We start from the raw sequence: 18,530 nt of genomic DNA on the forward strand, positions 1-18,530 counted from the left end.
GACCAAAGGAATGCTGAATCCTAATAAAAGAGTCGGAACAACAGTTTTTGAAATACATGAAAATAAATACTTTGGAAAAGCTGGAACTTATCATTAAGTAAAACTTTAAAAAGCAATTAAATGACTTCAGAGCTTACATCTCCTTAACTTCAGTGGTATGTTAGGCGCAAAATCAGGTAAATGAGATTTTTCTCGAGTGCATCTGGAAGTATTAACTTTCCTTAAATTCTGAGCAGCTGTGAAACATTTGCTGTGGATTTTATAACATGGATTTTTTTCAAAAATCACTTGAAACCATAATTTTGATTTCAGTTATGGAGGCAGGGTGGATGGGATTTAAATCCTGTCATCCTCAGTGGAGTTACTGATTTGCAGTGATCTAAATAAGGTCTACATCTTTAAAAACTGCAGTTCCAGGTTTCTGCTCACAATTGGAGTAAAAGTTCTTGGCAGATTTTTTTAAACGGCAGCTTTTCCTACTGCAGCTTATTCTGCTGGACTAGATTCCAAGCACGAATTAACGTATCAGAAAAGATCAGGGTGGGGAGGGAAGAAAGAAGAGAGATCACTGGAGTACTGACTACTTTCGGGTTTGAACGAGATCATTTAATGTGAACAACCCCAAAGACTCCGCAGTGTGTTTAAGGACTACGTGTAACCTAATAATGCAGGTCATTTACAAATCCACTGCTCTAAAACATGAGCAAGAGGAAGAGTTCATACCTCATTTTTTTGGTTTCAGGCATGAAATTACCCTTTTATCCTTCACGTTCCATATGAAGAGTTCTGTATAATAATAATAATAAAAAAAGGCTTCTACACCCTATACGCAATTACATGTTTGTCTGTCCCTGCAAACCAAAGCACCCGCAGAGAATACAGAGGATGTGCGCCAGCTGCTGCAGCCTGGGATGAACGCTCGCAGCGGGACCGGGAAGAAACAACCCCAATCCATGCGTTTGAGGTTTAAATGGCGACACGTCATTCCCATGCCATGCCAGGCACCTCTGGAAGTCACAGTAACCAGCAACAAATTAGGGATGGATGCTACCCTTCTGATAGAAAATAAAACACATTGTCACCTATTTCTGTCAAAACGCACAGCAGTTTTTGTTGGGGTGGCTCTTAGAGATCCATGCTGTGCCCAGATGCCAAATACTCTGGTAACGGGTATGGATCACAGTGGCTGAAAATGAAGCAGTGCCTCGACTCTGAGCATTCCCACGGGAGGGAAGAGACCTTGCTCCTAACAGAGCAACACGAACATCCTCAGCCTTCGCCTCTGTTGTTGTACCACCAAAACAGAAGAATTACCCAATTTCCTCTGAATTTGATCAGGAGCTCACTAATACAGCCAGACAGTCCCCCGGGAATAGGGCTGGACGCAGCCACACTGCTAGCAGCGTCTCTCTCCACACGATGTCGAGTGGTCGGGGGGGCTCTGGTCACGTATGTCCTTGGTGTGGCATCCCCTTGGCCTTCAATAAACCTGCATGTACCTGCTGCCTCCACGCACCGGCACAGTCCTCAGCTGACATTTTCCAGAGGACAAGCGCTCCCTCCCCACGCTGGGGAGCTCCAGGTAACTTCAGGAGTCAACTGCTCAGTATTTGGTTCTTTCCTTGCTGCTCGGCTGAGCTCTCCGGTGCCTCATTTGCAGCAAACCATCCCTCGGGGGGCTGGTGCTCTTCAGTATACACTATTAAAACACTCGGCAAACATGCAACTGAATCCAGCTTCAAAATATTACTGCAGGAAAAGGAGAACTATATAAGCAGATTAAGGCCAAGAGGTTTGGGTGCCTAATTTAATTTCTCTGGACCCTAAGCTTCCCAGAGTATTTTATGTTCAAACGCAGCTGCCCTGAAACCTCTACGTAGCCAATGAAGAGGATGTAATTCATATTGTTCAGAAATAAAGACCTAGTTTATCTGACTTGCCTCACATCCCGGAGGAGCTCTTGTCGGTGGGAGGCCAGGATCCATGTCTGGAGAGCGGCATTCACCCGCCTGAAACCTGAAAACATTCCTTGTCCCACGCATTCCAGCCCCGCGCTCCCTGGGCACCTTTCAGCTTTGAGACATGAAGCAGAGAGCCAGCAGACACGAGAGCAGACCCTTTTCCATGCAGACTCGATTTATACCTCAGGCAGGTCTACTGGGAACAAATCCATCTGGAAAAGCTGCGATGCCATGCTGTAATGGGATGATGACATACGACACTCATGCATTAGCGAACGGTAGAGAAATGATGCTTACACAGCCTGCCACTAGCGTTTGCTTCCAGTGCGACTTTGATAATTTAATAATTATCCTTTTTGGTTTGATTTTTTGTTTAATATACACAGACAAGTGCTGAAGAGAGATGAGGCGCTGGTCAGCAGATTTCACAGACAAAAATCGCAGAAAACCAGCAACATGCAGGACTTGACAAGTATGCTTTAGAGACCACTCTTACACACTCTCCCACCCTGGCCACAGTCCACTCCTGTCCTTTCTATGCCTCTCCCCTTCTTCTCTCCAAGTCACAGTCCACCAGCAGCCAGGCCCAGTCCCCTCACCCAGCCCATTGCTTTCCGTCCAAGTCTTCTCAGACCACCGTCCACCATTTCCCCTTCTCTGTCCTCCCTCCTGCATGCCAGGCACTCTCTCCTGATGATGATCCACAGCAACAGAAATATTTCTCTTGTTTAAAGGAGGGTGGGATGGGAATACATCACCCTGTCATGATGTAGCTCCTGCACCACAAGTGATAAGCTAGTGAGCGTGAGAATAAGCTGAAGGTCACAAAATGTGGACATAACGTTTAACGTTCCATAAACGGAATAACAAAATACTTCTGATTTCTAGGAAGAAAATGTCTCTAAAAGAAATCTGCCTCAATTTCTAGAAAGACACTCTAGATATTCTCAGTAAGTTTGTTAAAGGAAAGAACTGTTAAAGGAGCGGGTCCTAACCCAGAACAGTATCTACAGCAATACCTTGGTACATCAGAGCCATTTGTGACAGGCAGATGTAACACTGGGTTCTAACTACTTTATACAGCCCCTTAGGATTTCTGAGGATATCTCAGCGTGCGTAGGCAAGACTCCATTCCGATGGAAATAAGCAGAAACTAAAAAATGCATGGTAGTGGCAAGACATGCCTTCCACCATGTAGTCACTGGCAGGAAAAACAAAAAGCAAGTTGGGGTACGTCCCTACTCCCACTCTGCCTTTCCTGCTTCCATCTCCCCAGAATGGGTTACACATGCAGCAGATTATTATCAATTTTTAGTGTTTCTCTCTCCTTTGCTTAAACAAAACCGTGGTTCTTCTGACATGGCTTTGTAGAAAAAGGTATCAATTAATTTATTACTGACAATAACATCTCAGTGGTTGGACTCATCTCACCAGTTTAACAAACTTCTGCCAGTTTTTGTAGGAAACAGTGTCATAATCTATCTAAGTGCAGGCTAAACCAGCACCTAATAGTCTGCTGATCAAAATACACAAGAAAGGAGGAAAATCACAGTACGAGCATCTGCACAGCCTCGTATTTGTACAATTACTGAACAATGCTTAGCCTGCGAGCGAAGGCCGGGAGAGCACACAGCTGTTCCTCCCCTACTCCTCCTCTGCTGCCGAAGGGGGAGCAGAAACATCAGACACAGCAACTTTTCAAGATTGACCTAAACGTATCTCGGAGAACAATTACACGAAGGTGCAGATGTTTAAGTGCGTTGCTGAGCAGCACTTCCAATGAGCTTCTTCAATGGCAAGAGCTATTTAAGGCCATTTGCAAGTCCCTAAACGGCAGATTAAAATTGGTTTTATGGAAAATGATGTCATTAGCAGTTATTGTGCTGCTCCCTATCCTCCCCTAGTGTGAAGTTTTACCGTCACACATCACATGGGAGTAATGTTAGAGAAGTGGTTTCCCTGGCTTCCAAGTTCTTCCATGTCAAGGCTGAAGCTGATAGTGGAACTATGAACGTTCAAGGTTATCAGCCACAATGAACTTTTCCCGAACTAAGTTTATCAGAAAAGACTGGGAGTTATGCTCCAGCTTCAGTTGTATTTTAATGGAGTCTCGACACCTAATTTCCTTTGGAACAATTTGAAAATCTCATCTCAAAAGAGTTTTCAGTGCATTTGCTTTCCCCAGTGATTCATTCTCCTTCACGTAATTGTACGAATTGAACTTATGCAAGGTCTCAGATCCTTATCTTCCTCAAGTCAATAAGAACTGTACTAGTTCTATAGGTAATAGTTCATTTCCACAGCCTTCTTGAACTGCCTTTGAGAATTTGTACAGGAGACTGCCTTGATAGACAGAGACTGGGGAAAACGCAGCAGAATATGTAACAAAACAAGACATTACAGACCAGGCACAAGTGCACATTCTTTCTTTCTAATCCTTTCCTGTTTTCCTCTCCTGTTTCTTTCTTCTCTTTTCTCTTTAAAAAACTTTATTCTATTTTTGCTGGGATGTACCACTGCCTAAGTTTGTCCTGCAAAGGCCTACGCTGATCTTTGCCTAGCAAGCAGAAACAAAAAGCTAAATGAAAACATTATCCATACTTCACTCATGCCGATAGCCTTTTTTGTTAATGTAATTACAATAAAAATGCATACTCTGAGCAAAGAAATTCTATAAAAGCATTTTGAATATATGTCTTAGACAAAGGTTGTGTGAACAAATTTTTTTATATCATTCCCTAATTCTGTTCATCGCCCTATTCCCTGTGTTTGATCAAAATATACTTTGACTATAGCACAGCTACTGCACGTTGACTCTCATTCCCTGCGAAAGACAGCACATAATTCTACTTCAAAGTAAAGCCGGCGCTGGCGAGCGTCAGGCTGAAGGCACAGCTCTGTCCTTCCTCGCTCTGCTGCGGTAAAGACGACTGTATCTTGTCTCTATTAAAGATCCGCAGCAAGACAAACACTCTGCTTATCCTGGCATAAGGAACGTGACCTTATGTCAATAAAGGCAAGGAGCCTTTTTCTCCTCTGACACACTGAGAACAGAGCAGCTTCGCAAATCTTTCACTTGACTCTACACTCACATTTATCCAGTAAGCAAACACGAGCCTAATAGCACAGGTCAAACAATCATCACAGACAAAATACATACTTTGACTATTTTGCCTGCAGCAAATCATCAAAAAACTACTTAATAATTCAAATCATATGCAAACCAAGACTACTCTAGTATTTAATATCAAGTTTGCTTATTCAGATATTGAAGTCTGCATAGAAACTATCAGCAGAAGCCATTGAATAAATGGTATTAAAGCATTAATAGTATTTCAGGTCTCCTTGTCTAAAGAGCCCTAATATTCTTCTGCTGCATGTATTTTTCCGTGACCTCAGAGGCAAGCATGCAGCTTCTTGTCCTTCTGAAGCTCCTAAAACACGACCATTTAAAATTCTCCCAGCACAAGCTGATGAAGACCCTCAGTTCTTCTGGAATCCATCTCCATTCTTCTTTTGAAGAGAGACAGGCAAGACCTCCGAGGTCTCATTTCCTCAAAGAGAAGAGCTTCTTCATTTTCTTATCCCTTAACGTTCTGAGTGGGGAAAAATAGTTTACACATAAAATCATTAATCTTAATATTTTTCAAATAGTTCTACGTGATTGTTCTAACCTTTGCCATGAATGAAAGCAATTGCTGTCAAGAAATAAAAGGCCAAATAAATCCTCAACAATTCACCCAGAAGATGAAGTCTGGAAAACCTCCAGCCTCTCAATCTTCAGCAGGTGCATACACATCCCTGATTTACTCCAGTCACAGTGAGCTAAACGGATTTCTTATAATTTCATTTGAAAAGCTAACTGATTGATAGATGGGGGGGCATGGGCTTATACTATTCATGATCCAAAGTTCTGCCGGTTGAGAACCACGGCTGTCTCGTAACGACGACTACCTCTCCATTTAACAGAAATAAGAGTTTTCCAAGCACACAATGCAAACAGGCTCAGTGTGGATAAAAAGAGGAGTCAAGCTGCTATTACAGAGCAAAGCTGCACCCTCTTATGAAAAATTAGTGACAATTTCCAGATTGATTAAATATAGGACAGAGTCAGTAACACAGTGATATGGGAAAATGGCAGTGCTATTGTTTACGCACCTTGGACAACTTTAGATGTAAAGTGACTGCATCACTGCTCCCTTGTCCTTGGAATCCCAAAGCAGGCTCTGGCGTGCCCTTCTCTTCCACCTCACGCCTCAAGTATAAACCACCAGGGTGTCACAACCACTTTGGGTCTTCCTCCCTGCCTCTCTGCAGGTGCCCTCGGCAGCGATCCACAGTCAATGGCTCAGGCCGTGAGGATGCCGGGCAAGAGACACGTGGCTGTTTGGGCAATGCCTGCTGAAGACAGAGCGTGCCATTCGGGAGGAGGCCTCCTGACCTGAGACACAGACGCACCACACTTAACCCACTGCTCATTGCCCCTGTGCCCACAGCTCTATCTCGGTTTTGTTCGAACCATGTCAGTGAAAGTATCCAGGCTTGACCAGAAGATAGAAAAAAAATGGAGAATTTCCCACATTCCTTGGCAATTTGTTTCAGTTATTCATCATTCCACCATTAAAACTTGTGTCTTTGTTCAATTATAGCAGCTTTAAACTGCAGCCACTCTGTACACTGATTTATACTTTTCTCCTCTAGATTAAAGAGCCCTTTAGTATCAATACTCTCTCCTGTGCAGACAGTCATACACTGCGATCGAATCACATCTTGATCTTTTTGTTAAATTAGACAGACTGAGTTCTTCAACAGTTTTGCTTCCCTAGTGCTCACCTTTCTTTTCTTTAATCTCTCCAGATAAGCAGCTGGCACACAAACAATGAGACAAAGCTGATTTCTGTTGTTTTTCTACGGAGGATTTGCCACATCTATGCAGACAGAGTTCTAGCAGAAAACATTGTCTTTTCATGGCAAGGTTTATACAACATGACATGCTCTACAGCAAAACCAATTAATACCGACCCGGGGTTTGGTAATGCTACCCAAATTGGCCAATACACAAGGAAAACAATCTCCCTGTTTATCTACCAATGAATACATAAACAGGAGGGTATTTCTGCCTGAACCATTCACCATCCCAGAATAATGTGGCTACTGATGAGACACTTCCTGTAGCTAAATTCTGAATGAGCAGAAAGTACATCTCTAAACAGCGTAATTTGAAGATTCAGTACCTGCCGCATCTATTAGGGATGGGATCACAAAGAAAATTAAATGCAGACACTGGCTTAAATGGTGACACCAGTCTATACAGAGCCCACGGGGAGTAAGACACATTCCTGTGACTAAGGCAGGTAACAAAGAGCACTTGCACCGGTGGTTTGGCATGTCACAGTACGGGCTATGAAGACAAATGGAATGACAAAAAGCTCAGAAGTTATCAAAACTGTATTTACTGATCCTGTGGTCCTGGAATCGATCACACGTGAGGATTACAGGACGTCTCACGAGAGTGGACTCAAGAGTAAACCACTGGCCTAATTCCTGACCCCCTCCATTCATAGCCAACTTAATTGAGACATCTAAAAGCTTTTCAAATCCCACTCATATATTAGTATTATTTAAGGTAAAATAAAATTTAATGTTTCACGGTATAATCCCTAGACACCCTGATATATCTCAAAAATACCAGAGCATTTGGGAAAGACTGCTACTAAATGCTGTGTATTTGATACAAGGAACTTCAGAGACAAACACAGTCATGGAAAAAGAACTGCGGGTGGCGGTGAATAAAAAAGCCAGCGTGAGCTCTCAGGAGGATGTTAAATTTCAGCAACCCGTATCTATCCCTGCATATGTACCTGGAGTCCTCCGCAGTTTCGAACCCCCAAGCGAAAAATACATAAGCCAATTTAACCTCTTTGTTGTAAAGGAAAGGAACCAAAGCAAGCAAAGGAGCAGAGAATACGATCAGACAGAAAGGCTGGGGAAGGGGAATGTATTCAGGCCAAAGACATTCAGGTGGGGTTGTGTTACGTATAGTTCAATACTAAGAGTAACAGCATTTTTTTCTGGGCATTAACAGCAAACTGAAGAACAGATTAATATCTATTGATGGAAGTTAGGACCATAAGGGCTAGGAACCTTCTTGTCTCTCTTCCCACACAGCAGCAGGAATGAATTTCAACCACTCCTTCCTCTATTAGGTTCAACTAAGCAAGGCTTGAAGAAACTTCAGAAAGACATAAAACCTGAATTAGAAAGTACGTGTGATAGACAAATGCTGATGTCCTTGGCAACGCTGCTCCGGTCATGTATTTTTTTTTTTTCATGTCCATGAGTAATAAATCTCATTTGTAATTTGAATTTTCCTAAGTTTTTTCCACTGTTCAGACTTTTATTAATATAAATTCAATGTGACAAACTCATGGTGGAGCGGGCTGCACACCTGTATGTGCAGAATACCAACATGCTTGCTATGAATTAAACAAACACCCACCCAACTATAAAATCATGGTGATGCCAGTCCTACTGTGACAACCTCTACACTAATATGGCACCTCATTAGAATCAGCAACTGTGCAATTAACTCCTTACCCATACACGATTTGTACCGTGACAAAGGACAATTTTGCTTAAATAAAGATTTCAGTGTTTGACTTGGAAGTTGTACATGTCATAGAAACATGGCTGGATGACTGATGAGATTCCTTCTGCTTTAATTGCCATTCCACACAGGAAGACGGTGTTCTTCCATGCAAAATAGCAATAAATCACATATACGTATTCCTGTCATGTGAGGCAGGAGGAAAAGTGCTCTCAGTGCAATAATACTGGTTTGACTTTGCATATTTTTCTTCCTCTCCTCTCTCGTATGTGCCACTTACAGCATGACAGAATGGAAGAGAAAAATGGAGAAAGTTAGCGTGTTTGCCCCTTAAACAGCACTTGCAGAAATGAGAATGACAGCATTAGCCACCAGCTGATATGCAGAAATTAATAAGCATTCATTCCTTCCCATTCCTAGACTTACTCGTCCTTCCTTTCTATTCCCGTCACGACTGAAGCCTAAGTGAGGAGCCGCAGCCCCGTGCTGCCCTGTGCCACGCGAGGCACAGCCAGGAGCCGTCCCTACCCTGCAGAGCTCACTCCCCCTTTAGAGACAGCCAAAGAGGGGAATAATGGCACAAACGAGGCGGAAACAAAACCGGAAACCAACATCCCAAGGCCAAGTTATATTCAAAGTTACCGAAAAAAAAAAATTATTAACAAAATAATTACAACAAATCAGTTGAATTAATTTCTAACGATATCCTTTCCCTATATTAAAACATACAAGTACAGAGTGGGAAGAAGTACTAATGCCATCAGAGAAGCGGGGGGAACCCGACTGTCACCCGTCACTCCCAACTGCCGGTGGAGCCCCCGGAGCCCCAAACCCGTGTGCGGCTGAAGCAGTGGCTGTATCGGGACCGACCACCCTGACCGACAGGGTGTTGGATGCACCAGGAGCCGGCTCTCCCCCAGCGAAGTCATTTGTTCCCATAATCTATAAAGCCTTTTAGAAACGCTGAGAGCCACATTTTTCTGTGAAACCCTGACAGAACTATTTACAGGGGCTCCATAACATTTTGTGAAGACATCCACTGACATTATCCACACATCTTCCATAAAATTTCTTTCCTTTTAAATCTCTCTCCAGAGGAAAAAAAAATTACAGTTGTCACAGCCTTTTTTATCAGCTACAGAAGTCTCTACTTTCAGCTAAATCTATGCAGAGAGAAAGTTCTCCACATGTGGTATGCTCCTGGGCGGCATCTCCAGTCCGTTACGTCATTTTATTTCCTGTGACCATGTATCACCCGCAGCCTCGGAGCTACAGGGTCTGGAAGATGCTCAGGCAGATTTCCTTCCTACCCAGCGCCCTCTTATTTGTATGTGTGTGCGCAGTGACAAGGCAGCAGGACATTACTGAAGTTTATGGTATACACACTGAAGAAGGTAGTCACGTAAGTGATATACCACGTGTATTTTTTATATATAATATATATCGCTTAGTATTATATAGACACACTATATATATAGCACCATATACTTACGCTACACATAGTATATAGTGCTACGGAATATACAACCAGGGTATTACTGAAGTCGAATTTAATGGATAGCTTGGGCAAAGACAAAGCAGCCACCAAAGGCACACACTAGGGGACAAGCAGATGTAACGGCATCTTCAGATGTTTAATGATCATCAGGTAAAAAAAAAATCACAAACTGAGAAGACAAACAACTCTGTATACATATATTTACCTGTGTGTATAATACTCTAAGTATCACACACAAAAAAAATACAAGAACACATTCCTGTTTCTATACAAGCTTTCTATGCAATATTTTTATCGTATTTTCTATTAAATAACATCTAAAAATCACAAAAAGAATTAAACATTATATATTGAGTTGGCATTTTAAAAAAAGAGGTAGAACATATAAATACCATTAAGCTTCAGTGCCCTAGGTACAAAATGACTTTTTATGAAAAAAAACAAAAAAACAAACCAACATTACAATTGCATGGGAAAATAGGGAACAAAAATGAGCCTCCGCTGGAACTGAGACAAATAATAGACAGGATGTTACTTAACTGGAAATCACATCAGCAATTAAAATCTCTTGGAGACAAATGACTGGTAAATCCCCCAGCTGAACGGAGTTATAAAGTTTCATTATATCACTTACAAGAGATTTAACTACGCCATAAATGAAAAGCATTTTAGAGATAAATAAAAAAAAGCGAAAAATTCCTGCCCAATATTCGGAACACGGCACTTACACAAAGAATTAGCGGAGCTGCACAGTTCTGGACACACAGCCTAAACTGGGATTTATACACACACACCAACGGTAAGATTTTTCAGCTGCCTGAGGTAGGGAGCCAGTACATTTTGATGGTGATGGATCTTCAAGGAAAATTTCACAGACAGATTTGCAATCTGCTGGATTTCTTGTATTTATAGAAGTCGGGACAATAACTCAACCTGCCAGCAGGCACGAGCGCTCCGGTGCCTGGCTACCAAAATACCAGGCGTAATTCAAGGGCAGGCTGTGCCTAACGAGCCTGAATTCCGATGTGCAGAGCTGCCCGCTATCTCAGCCACGGTCTCGCACAACTCAGCCCTTGCCATTTCCAAGAAAATGTCATTTTAGAGATACAGAAAAAATATTCACTTGAGGCTAAGTTAATGCCAGCAAACCAGCCGCTGCCTGGAATGGCATTTGTCCACAGATCTGCAGACAAAGCCAAGCGAATAATTGTATTGAATGTGCTGGAGCAGATCCATTCGGATCTCACTTCATCCCCCTCTCCTGCAGCACGTTCTTCTTACCTTTCACTTCCCGCTGACAAAAGAAAAATCATTCTGCTTTCGGCTGCTAAAAATATTAACACTACAAGAAAGTGAATTAAAAATGTGCCAGGTGGCAAATAACTCCTAATTCAATAACTGCAACCAGAAAGGAGGGGACAAGTCTAAAATTAACACAGCTGGGAGAAAGGGGGTGACCAAGCATTCGAAGCAAACGAGCGACACAGTCAGGATGATCCGTACCATCCCATGGCACAGGGCCACGTGCCCAGGGAGAGCGGGTCTCAACAGTGACCAAGATTCCTCCTGGCTCCTGAGCCACTCCAAAGCTCAACTGTTATTAAAATTAGTATGCAACCAGGAGTACATTTAAGTTTATACCAATTTTACACTGAAACCTCTGACAAACGTCTATCAGCTCACCCAGGGGGTGGACAGGACCCAACTTTAATGTACTTTTGCATATTGCCTTTCTACAGTTTTTAGGTCACTGCAAGACAGAAACAGTCATTATCTTTTCAATAAATATAAATCGATATAAAAGTTTGTACGTGGTTACCGTATGACCAATTACCTGTCCCCTGGCATCCCCTCCTGAAAGAGTCTCAGTGAAAAAGTATCTGCTTCATTAGAGCCACCGCTGCCCCAGAGCAGTCACCCTGGCAGGAACGATCCAACAAACCACTTTTTCACGAGAAACCACCCCGACTTTCCACAGGCGATGCCACACGCTGACGTCCCAGGGGCAGCTGAGCTCCAGGACAGCAGAAGCTGCCACCCGCTGTGGTCCCAGGCTGGCCACCAGCGCCTCAAGCCCCTTGACGGGATTTACGGTAGAGATACTCAATGGACAACAAAACTTACACTTAGTTGTGGGTGAGAAAACGCAAACCCCAGCGCATCCTGGTGAAAGGACAGCCCAGGGATCCACCGCATTTCCATGTTCCTGGACATAAAGCCCAACCCACTGAAGAAGCCTGTAAGATAGGCACCGTGAGCAGCCAGGACAGAAAGACAGCATGGAACGAGAGAGGCTGGGAACACCAGCCTCGACACCGCAGAGCCATCCGAGTGCCACCAGCGCCGCTCAGCATCGGCAGGAACCTTACACAGCAACCGCACTTCGCAGTGTTGGCAGAAGAGTTTGTGTTTCAGATGGTAATTAATTATCCTTACGGAGCTGAGGGACAAGCCATGCTGACCTGTAAACCCCACCGCTTCGGAGTAGGCACTACAGGAATTACTTTCACAAAAATACAATAATAAATGCTTCATAATTGAAATAAGAAGCTCCAGTCCCTCTGTTGGATTATAGTTTTAGTCCAGGTATTACATAGTACTATTGAATGATCTTGACTTTTTTGTTGTTTGTTTTTGTGTTACAGGTGATTGCATCATAACATTGTAAAAAATTATTTGAATTGCTGTTTTTTTGACACGGTACCGTACAAACCAGCAGAACTATTTTGTGAAACTGGCTACAGGATGAAAAAAAACCACTTGCATTTACTTCAGACACCCAGACGCTTACCAACTCTGTGATTACCAACATGCAGAACTTGAAGGCAACATACCTGCACCAGAAGTCACATTGCCCTGCTCTGAAACGACGTGGTTTTAAACTAAATAAGAATTTCTATAAGCCTCCAGAGTTACCAAAACTACACCAATTAGGTAAAAAAAGTAAAAGATGTTAGGCATTAATTAGAAAAGCGCAGTTGCTGCAAGCATGGCAACATGCAGGAGGAGGAAAGTTAGGAAGAAAATGAAAACAACACTTGCTGTAAAAACCAAGGGGGGTGGATCTGTCCCCTTTATCTGGTTTTCCCGAGGTAAGGGTGGCACTCGGGGCAGGCAGGCTCACCGCAGTGCTGCTCCACAGCAGTCGAGATAAAAGCTTTCATCCCTTCCACAAAGAACAAAGGTACAATACGGGACACAAACAACCGACGTTAGGCATTGCAGTTTCAGGTCTCCCTAGGTGTAACTGCAATTTAATGTGCAAACATGAAGTTTATTTTGTGACAGAAGACATAAATCTGCAGAGCTGTACGCCGTGGCGCCTGGGCCGAGGACAGGGGAACCAGCCCCCCGACGCCTGCAGTCCTGAGCGGGTCCCTGTCCCCCCGGCCACCGAGGTGCCACTGCCGCTTTGCTCCCTGCACCCTGAGGGGCTCTGGAGACACCCACCATCACAGCCCCAATCCTGCAAACACACAGATCTGATTTAAGTCCTACACGGTGACGCTGAGCCAAGGGCAAACAGGGTGGAAATTGGCACCAGTTCAGAGATCGCCGTACACCAGCGTTCACTGGTCCCAGTGACAACACAGAGGAACAACCTGGGCTGCTCTTGGGACAATACAATAAAATCCGACTGCTCTCTGCAGTCAAGCTGACACATTTTCCTTCTCTCCTGAATCACTTTTGAACATCTAAATGAAACTTCGTATTGAACATACATGGGAAATAGTGCTTGCTTAGCTCACATATGTATTTTTATTTCCTCTTGGGGTGGGGGTTGGTATGGGAAAAATGTTTTCAGGACAATACAAATGGGTACGGTGGTATCCTGCAAACTCAGGTTCTGAAAAACTATCTCCAGACTTCAAGGAATTCAAATTCCTAATTAGCTTCAAATAAAAGAGAGTGAATCTAAGTGGGATAAGAGAAGTGCGAGCAAATGGTAGAGACCTTCCCTATTTCTCGCAAATAAGCAAACAGATAGAGTCAGGAAACTTAGCGGTGCTCAGATCAAACCACAGAAGGGCAGAAAGCATGAACACAGAGGCACCATCACCAGTACTATTTTTCCAGTTTTCTCCAATTAAATATGCCTCAGTATACTGTAGCTTACATCATAGGTTGTACATAATATAAAATACACATTGTGTTCAGCACTGCCAAGTCAATATTGCTTTTGGTGTATAAGCAATTGCAATTCCTTATTTTGTGTGCTTTTAGCCGAAGAAACTTAGTGTTATATTCTCTTTTTCGCAGTTAATAATACCTTAAAGCTTCTGCTAACTAGTTGAGCAGCCTCTACAATACCAAACCTTTTACTGTATTTTCACAAGGCATATATTGTAGTAACAGCCTGAACTTACGTGGGACAATCTTTGTACAATCTCGCTTTAAAAACAGCCACCGCAAAATGACATTTGCTTCCGCTCTATAGCTGCAATCAGGATATAGTACACATATTTGTTAAATTTGTTGAAATGCAGTTGACTGCATGAGAATACCATGCAAAGTGAATTGCTTTCCCTTCAGGCATTAATTACCAGTGCATCTCCACTGTTCTCCTCCACTCTTTACATTCTCTGACGTTTCATCTCTTCCTTGATTGGGAGCAACCATCCTATAAATAGATTTTTTTTTGGCAGTAAAACTGACTAGCGTGGACTGTAATCATTTGGAAAATTTAGCCTCCAACTCAATAATTGTGTAGGTTTTGGATGCCTGATACACTCCCTTGCTGCCTCTAAAGGTTATTTTGCATTTAATGAGTCTTTGTAGGCTTAAGGTAAGGAAAAAAAATATTAAAAAGCTGTATTGTTATGAAGTAGCAAGACTCTGGAAAAGATGTGCTGGTTTACTGCTCCAGTATGGCCACTACAGAAATGAACGAAACATAGTACCGGGATATACAGAACCATAGAATCATAGAAGTGTCTGGGCTGGAAGCGACCTTTCAGATCACCAAATCCAACCAATAACCTAACTCTGACAAAACCACCACTAGCCCATGTCCCTCATCACCACGTCTGCCCGGCTTTTAAATACCTCCAGGGATGGTGACTCCACCACTTCCCTGGGCAGCCTGTTCCAATGCTTGACAACCCTTTCGGTGAAGGGATCTTTCCTAACATCCAGTCTAAACCTTCCCTGGCACAACTTGAGGTTGTTTGCTCTCATCCTATCGCTTGTTCCTTGGGAGAGGAGACCAATCCCCTCTCACCACACCCCCCTTTCAGGTGGCTGCAGAGAGCGAGGTCTCCCCGCAGCCTCCTCTTCTCCAGGCTGAACACCCCCAGCTCCCTCAGCCGCTCCTCACAAGACTTGTGCTCCAGACCCTCACCAGCTCCGTTGCCCTTCTCTGGACACTAGGATGCTCCCGTGGAGCAGGAGGGAGCTGGGCTTACCCTCTCACACAACTGTCACGAGCGGCAAAGGCTGTGTGCGAGGCAGGGACAGAGATGAGCTGTTTGCACAGCTCTGGGTATCCCACCTAACTGCGACTCTCAGAAGGGCTCCTCAAGGTATAAAAAAAATATAAGGGGTTATAATAATCAGCTGTAAGATCAAACACATTACATGAGTGCCTAAGGAGACATTGCTAACTTTAGCAACGCAGCATTTCCAAACACAAGGTAAATTCTTCCCTCTGGTATGACAATAAAGTCCAAGAACAACTTTATACCTCCTAAACTGAGCTTACCGTCCACATTCCCGTTCACCCAAGGTAAGCTTGGCACGTGCACCAATTCTTTTTAAGAAATATCTTTTTGTAAGAATCTTATTTTAGATACAAAATTCATTTAAATTATGATAAACAAACTATACATAGTTATTTTAAAGCCTAAATAAATGATGTTTTCATTTAAATACAACCTCTTTTTTATAACAAGGGAACTTTGGTATAGGAGAAGATGCAACCAGTATATTTACTATGGCACAGTTTCTTATTGGGAAGGAAAAGCCAGTTACTGAGAAGTGAAGCACAGTCCAATCAAATAAAACAATTTACATTCTCACCCCTAGCAGCAGCGTCCCCAGACCATGTACTACTTGGTGCTCTAGTCACTGAACTAGTTTCTTGCAGAATGCTGCAAGGCACTCAAGGGTTGGAAGTTAATTCTGCAAAAGAACAGACCATGGGCACGCCAAAGAATCTCCGACAGCATGGTGTCAGGGCTGAAAATCATCCGGAAACCAGCCTGGATAATCTTACTGGCTGGGTCCCAGACACATTAGACCTACTGAGCAAACCACACTCATCTGTGCATGATCCAGTAGCCTCTCCCTTACTTTTTTTTCTGTTTTTTAAAGACAGCAACCTTACATGGCCCAGTCTCCTTTCAAAACGCCTCTCCTCACAAATATGTAGCGATGAACTTCAAGGCTGAAGCTTCCAAGACCACAAATCCCTTTCTTCTGGAACAGGCTGCTAAACTCGGCGCCAGACGACACTGGGATGATCACAGATCTCCTGGAGGGTGCTCTTCCCTCTTTTTTTCTTCCCCCCACCAGTGACATGCAGCAAAGGAAGAAGGGAGATGAGACAGAAAAAGATGTTAAAGCAAAAAGCGAGCAGATGTAGGAGAAAAATAGAAAAAGAACAGGAAAGGAAGGTAAAAACTACTTCAGAGTCAGCCAGCTCAAAAGAGCCCCCAGACAGTGGGTGTAAGCTGAGCGCCGGAGTGAAAGACAAGGAGCAGAGCGGAAGGCAAGGGCCACATTTACTGCCCGGGCCCTTCTGCACGAATTCGTTGGAAACACTCCGCAAGCTCGGGTAAGATTAGAGAGAGCAGAGAAATGCCACAGCTGAGGCGGCGAAGCCTTAGTTAAGAGAAGAGGCGTAATTTCCATTTCAGCATTTGCCTTCACAAAAAGCTACAGGAACAAGGGAGATGATAAGAACAGTTGTTTTTCAGTACCTAAGTAACTGTTCAGATTCCTTTTTCAAAGCCAATTCAAGATCCCAAGTTTCAAAAATCACCAGAAAGGTGCTGGCGAGTCACTCAGACACTTTTGCCTATGTAATGTAATCTCTCCAATAAAAACTTAGCAGAAGCATGACCTGCCACAAAGAAAACAAACTTCCTGTGACAAGACAAATTCTTTGTCAGACTAAGCGGGCACATCTTCTTCATGCAAGTCAATCACTAAGAGTATATTTTTGAAAGTCCCTTTACATTTTGTTTTTAGGGTCCACAGTATTATTGCCTTTGGACTAGAAAAGCATTATCTCCCTTTCAAGCCCCATATGAAGATGAGCAGTGATTAATCCTGGAGAAATGGGATTTTTGTTAAATTGTTTTGTAAAAAAGATAAATACAACAACAGAACCTATCAGGAGTTCAATATTTCACTATCTCCTTCATTCCCCATCTGTACCAGAGCTATTCTGCACATCGCTCCCCATGAAAGAAAAGGATTTATAGATATTAATTTCTTAGTCTAGCAAAGCAATAATCCAAGCAGGAAAAAAAGTGCAAATCCCAGCATATGTTGGCCTCAATTTTTTCAGACATTTTAAAGTCAGGAATAACACTGCAGAAATCATCCCAACCTACCCCAACAGAAGATCATCTGCATAAGAAAAACAGCCTGTCAGAGCTGGGGGCTCTTACAAATATTCATAAATACTAATATACATAAATACTAATAAATACCACTCCTGAAAAGGCTTAATCTACTACAGGATTATATCAAGAGCTGGAAAAACACTAAGAGACCTTAACGTAACTGGTTCAAGAATGGTTCATGGTTCAAGAATGAGCATTATGAAGCAGCTCCCAGCGCACACGTGGGGCCGAGCCATACCCACGGGGACACCTGGAGCAGGCAGAGCCTACCCCGATTTCTTTATCCTTAACAAGTTTCAGGCTTTTGTTTAATTTTACTCCCTGAACCCTCTGCAATGAGCCACTGCACCACTCACCACATCCCAAAGTGTTTTCCGGAGCCAGCCTGCGCCGATGGCCACTGCCCAGAGAGCTCACAAGCACGAAGCACACGTGTGGATTTGTGTCGCAGCAAGCTCCGTCCTTTAATTAACCTGCAATGAGAGGGAAATCTTCCCATGTCTCACCCGTTGTGCAAAGAAAACCTACGGAAAAAGCTGCAACAACAGATACTTTACAGCCTACAGTACGGGAAAGGGAAGAGTAAAATCAAAATGCCCAGGCACCTAAGATTTCACTTGCTTATTTTGAAGACACAGCCTAGCCACATTTTCGGCAAAATCTTTAGAAGACCCAATACATAGGCCCACATTTTAATTATGATGATGTACAGCACCACTTCCATGTCAGATTCCTGCGACATTTAATATCTAAATGAATAAAAAAATTCTGACTATTCCTCGGTTCCATAGAGCCAATCAAACAGAGACCTGGTAATTCTTGCAGCCCTGCAGAAGACATAGTTTGCCCCAAAAAATGCTCCTAATCACATTGTTTTGAATAATTAGTTCATT

This window comes from Rissa tridactyla, chromosome 10 (genome assembly GCF_028500815.1).
Source record: "Rissa tridactyla isolate bRisTri1 chromosome 10, bRisTri1.patW.cur.20221130, whole genome shotgun sequence".
In the NCBI taxonomy this organism is placed as follows: Eukaryota; Metazoa; Chordata; class Aves; order Charadriiformes; family Laridae; genus Rissa; species Rissa tridactyla.